The following is a 5,708-nucleotide window of genomic DNA, read 5'->3' on the forward strand; positions in this document are numbered from 1 at the left end:
GAGTTGGGAGCACATGGCCCGTGCCAGCAAGCCGTTCAGCTGCCGCACGCGACGGCTGCTGGGAGGCAGAGCCCTAACCACCCCCTGGAAGGACTCGCTCAAAAGGCTCTGGCGTGGCCTTTTGCTGACACGGGAATCAGCAGACACAGCAGAGGAGGCCACTGAGGACTGGCTGCCAGAACAGGCCTCAGTGTCGGCGGCAGGAGTTGCAGAGGGGGGAGGAGCAGTGCGTTTCCGCACTCCTGCTGGTGCTGCTGGAGGAGCAGGAGGGCGGGTGGCTGCTGTTGCTGCTGCTGCTGCTGAAGGCTGTGCAGTGATGGGTGTGGTGCCACTGCCAGCAGCAGATACCTTCAGCCTCTGGAACTCCTCATGCTGGTGGAAATGTTTAGCCGCAAGGTGGTTGATGAGCGAGCTGGTGCTGAACTTTAAGGGGTCTGCACCTCTGCTCAACTTCCGCTGACAGTGGTTGCAAGTGGCGTACTTGCTGTACACAGTGGGCATGGTGAAAAACCGCCAGATTGGTGACAGAAACTTCCCCCTACGGCATGGAAGCGCTGCTGCCTGTCTCCCTGTGGTGGTTGGGGGGGGGGGCTTGGGTGCGGCTGGGGGTGGTACTGGCTGCTGCTGCTGCTGCTGCTGCTGAGCCTGAGACACCAGCAGGCTGTGGGACGCTGCCAATGCTTGCAATGATGCGCCTCCTTGCAAGGCCCACAAGCGCATCCTCCTCCTCCTCCTCAGAGCTGCTGAGGACGACATCCCCTGGAGGTGGTGGCACCCAGTCTCTGTCTGTCACCGGGTCATCATCATCCTCCCCCTCCTGAAACATGTCCTGCTGGGATGAGGACCCCCCAAACTCCTCTCCTGATGCATGGATGGGCTGCTTGACTGTCGCCACAGTCTTGCTGTCCAATCCCTCATCCCCCAAAGTGCCCATCAGCATCTCCTCCTCAAGATCGCCAACAACAGCAGACAATTTACTCATGATGCCTGGGGTCAAAAGACTGCTGAATGACAGGTCGGCGAGTGACGATGAACTGGCCTCCTCCCCAGACCCTGCTGGGCGGCTGCTGCGAACAGGGGTGGTGGTGGTGGTGAGGGTGGAGGCCTCGGATGCAGAGCTGATGGCGGGCTGCTCATCCTCCGTCATGAGTTGCACCACAGTGTCTGCATCCTTTTCCTCAATGGGACGTTTCCGACCCGGCTGGAGGAAAATGGGAGCAGGTGCTACACGCTGCTGCTGCTGTGTCTCTGCAGCGTGAGTTGCAGATGCTCCTGCTGGGCGGCGCCCAAGGCGTCCACGGCCAGTGGCTATGGGAGGAATGTTAGCCACTGACGCTGCTGCTGCTGCTGCGGAACTGTGCATGGTGGCGCGCCCGCGGCCACGGCTTGCCACAATGCTGCTCCCTCTCCTCCTGATTCCCTTGCTGCCCTTCCCCTTGCCCAAACCGCGCTGGCTGCCACTTCCAGACATCTTAAATGTTTTGGGCGTATAGACAAAAGTTTTGTAAAAGGGCGGGTGAAAAGTGGGGTACTTTAATGGAGTGGGTTGGTTGGTGAGGTGACTGAGTGAGTGTCCCCTAGTACAGTAAGTAAGTAGTAACAGTCAGGAAGTACAACTAGCAGTTACAATAATCAGTAGTAATCACAAGTAAATTTAGTGTGTGTACACTCAGACAGTGAGTGCACGCACGCAGGAGCTAGTAGCCTATGAACACAGTGACTGAGTGTCCTAGACTCCTAGTACAGTAAGAGTAAGTAGTAACAGTAAGTAGAACTAACTAATTACAATAATCAATCAGCGATCAGAAGGAAATGGAGTGTGGGTGTGTGTACACTCAGACAGTGAGTGCACGCACGCAGGAACTAGTAGCCTATGAACACAGTGACTGAGTGTCCTAGACTCCTAGTACAGTAAGAGTAAGTAGTAACAGTAAGTAGAACTAACTAATTACAATAATCAATCAGCGATCAGAAGGAAATGGAGTGTGGGTGTGTGTACACTCAGACAGTGAGTGCACGCACGCAGGAGCTAGTAGCCTATGAACACAGTGACTGAGTGTCCTAGACTCCTAGTACAGTAAGAGTAAGTAGTAACAGTAAGTACAACTAACTAATTACGATAATCAATCAGCGATCAGAAGGAAATGGAGTGTGGGTGTGTGTACACTCAGACAGTGAGTGCACGCACGCAGGAGCTAGTAGCCTATGAACACAGTGACTGAGTGTCCTAGACTCCTAGTACAGTAAGAGTAAGTAGTAACAGTAAGTACAACTAACTAATTACGATAATCAATCAGCGATCAGAAGGAAATGGAGTGTGGGTGTGTGTACACTCAGACTGTGAGTGCACGCACGCAGGAGCTAGTAGCCTATGAACACAGTGACTGAGTGTCCTAGACTCCTAGTACAGTAAGAGTAAGTAGTAACAGTAAGTACAACTAACTAATTACGATAATCAATCAGCGATCAGAAGGAAATGGAGTGTGGGTGTGTGTACACTCAGACAGTGAGTGCACGCACGCAGGAGCTAGTAGCCTATGAACACAGTGACTGAGTGTCCTAGACTCCTAGTACAGTAAGAGTAAGTAGTAACAGTAAGTAGAACTAACTAATTACAATAATCAATCAGCGATCAGAAGGAAATGGAGTGTGGGTGTGTGTACACTCAGACAGTGAGTGCACGCACGCAGGAGCTAGTAGCCTATGAACACAGTGACTGAGTGTCCTAGACTCCTAGTACAGTAAGAGTAAGTAGTAACAGTAAGTACAACTAACTAATTACGATAATCAATCAGCGATCAGAAGGAAATGGAGTGTGGGTGTGTGTACACTCAGACAGTGAGTGCACGCACGCAGGAGCTAGTAGCCTATGAACACAGTGACTGAGTGTCCTAGACTCCTAGTACAGTAAGAGTAAGTAGTAACAGTAAGTAGAACTAACTAATTACAATAATCAATCAGCAATCAAAAGGAAATGGAGTGTGGGTGTGTGTACACTCAGACAGTGAGTGCACGCACGCAGGAGCTAGTAGCCTATGAACACAGTGACTGAGTGTCCTAGACTCCTAGTACAGTAAGAGTAAGTAGTAACAGTAAGTAGAACTAACTAATTACAATAATCAATCAGCGATCAGAAGGAAATGGAGTGTGGGTGTGTGTACACTCAGACAGTGAGTGCACGCACGCAGGAGCTAGTAGCCTATGAACACAGTGACTGAGTGTCCTAGACTCCTAGTACAGTAAGAGTAAGTAGTAACAGTAAGTAGAACTAACTAATTACAATAATCAATCAGCGATCAGAAGGAAATAGAGTGTGGGTGGTGTGTGTACACTCAGACAGTGAGTGACCGCACGCAGGAGCTAGTAGCCTATGGACAGTGACTGAGTGTCCTAGACTCCTAGTACAGTAAGAGTAAGTAGTAACAGTAAGTAGAACTAACTAATTACAATAATCAATCAGCGATCAGAAGGAAATGGAGTGTGGGTGTGTGTACACTCAGACAGTGAGTGCACGCACGCAGGAGCTAGTAGCCTATGAACACAGTGACTGAGTGTCCTAGACTCCTAGTACAGTAAGAGTAAGTAGTAACACTAAGTAGAACTAACTAATTACAATAATCAATCAGCGATCAGAAGGAAATGGAGTGTGGGTGTGTGTACACTCAGACAGTGAGTGCACGCACGCAGGAGCTAGTAGCCTATGGACAGTGACTGAGTGTCCTAGACTCCTAGTACAGTAAGAGTAAGTAGTAACAGTAAGTAGAACTAACTAATTACGATAATCAATCAGCGATCAGAAGGAAATAGAGTGTGTGTTGTGTGTGTACACTCAGACAGTGAGTGCAGTGCGCACACGCAGGAGCTAGTAGCCTATATGAACAGTGACAGTGAGTGTCCCTACAGGTACAGTAAGAGTAAGTAGTAAGTAAGTACAACTAACTAACAATAATCTATCAGTAATCAGAAGGAAATAGAGTGTGTGTACACACAGACAGTGAGTGAGTGCACACACGCAGGAGCTAGCTAGTAGCCTATAAACAGTGACAGTCAGTGAGTGTCCTACTCCTAGTACAGTATAACTACAATACTATTAGTAAAGGACAGCAGAAATACTGGTATAGATGAGAGAAATAAACAGAGGACAGCTGCCCACAGAGGCAAGGCCCCCCTGAGGCCTAAACCTGTAAGCTTGCAGCAGCTGCCTGTCTCTAATGTAACACACAAGCTACTAACTAAAATACAATGTCTATCTAACTAACAACAATATAGGTGTATATGGCAGGTGTAGGTGAGCAAAAACGCTAGGTAAATGATCACAATAGAGCACTTGCTAAGCCAAAGCACAAAGGAGCAACTCTCTATCTGTACAAGTCTCAGGCAAGCATGGAGAAACGGAACATGGCGGCCGCTATTTATAGGGTAGGGGCTGGCCAGGGTCCCCCTCTGTGATTGGCTGCCGTCAGAGGGCCTGGGAGCCCTCTGATTGGCTCTAAGGACATCAATCTGGGCTATGACGCTATTCGAGCTCGGTACCGAGCTCGAATAGCGCCGGGTTGCTCGAATAGCTCGAATAGTGAATGGGCTATTCGAGTGTACTCGGATAGCCCATTCGAATAGCTGCAGCTATTCGGAGCTCGAATACCGAGCTCGAATAGCTGAAAAAGAGCTCGAATATTCGAGCTACTCGAATATTCGAGCTCTGCTGAGCACCACTGGTCAGCAGTACAGGAGCTGCTGACAAACATCTCAGGCTTAGGCAAACGTACAAACGCATTGGAAGAAAAGACAGATGCTATTATGCAGAAAAAGGCTGATATGGAAGATGAACAGCGTCTAATGCTCTCAGACCTTAAATCACTGCACACAGCACAGGAAAATATGGAAAATGGGGAGAGATGATAGAATATTAGAATGAAAGGAGTCTCCATGTCTGTCACAACTGACAACATTAGATCACATCTTATTGAACTATTTACCACGATTGTTCCTGATTTACCAATTGAGATGTGGCGCATGGACATGGCACACAGGGCCTTAGGAGAACATCAAACTCAGTCCCAGCACCCTAAAGACCTAGTAGTACGCGTACACTACTATGATGCAAAAGAAGCACTCTGTAAATCTCTCCGCAACACTCCTTCCACTTATTTTAAAGGGGACGATGTCACGATTTTTAACAACTTATCATTGATCACCTTAGCAAAATGTAGAGCGCTAAAACCTGTCACACAATTGCTCTGTGATGCCAACATCCCTTATAAATGGGGTTTCCCCTTCCACCTGATTGTCTACAGACAAGGCCTTACCTTCTCCCTTTCTGACATTGATGACGCACCAGTGTTTCTGAAACATCTAGGCCTCAGGTCACCACCAGCTTTACCCCGCACACCAAGATCTCCTTGTCAGGCTTGTCTGGTCACCTGCTGTGTGTCAGGCTGTATGCCCATATGACTGACATATAACCCAGCCCTAACGCCTGAGAAAGCTCCTGCCTGATAAAACTACAATTCCCTGCAGGCAGATGTAGCATACAAACTGGCAGACAGCAATCACCAAACACAGCAGAGGCAAAGTAACACAGTATACTGAATAGTCACCTGAGGCCTATAGGCTGAGGCTATCCAGATGAAGACAAGGTGGCACGCAATGGCAGAAGTATAATCACTAGACAGATGCGTGGTCAGTCAAGCCAGAGTCAGTCCAGACAG

Source organism: Hyperolius riggenbachi, chromosome 4 (genome assembly GCF_040937935.1).
Source record: "Hyperolius riggenbachi isolate aHypRig1 chromosome 4, aHypRig1.pri, whole genome shotgun sequence".
NCBI lineage: Eukaryota > Metazoa > Chordata > Amphibia > Anura > Hyperoliidae > Hyperolius > Hyperolius riggenbachi.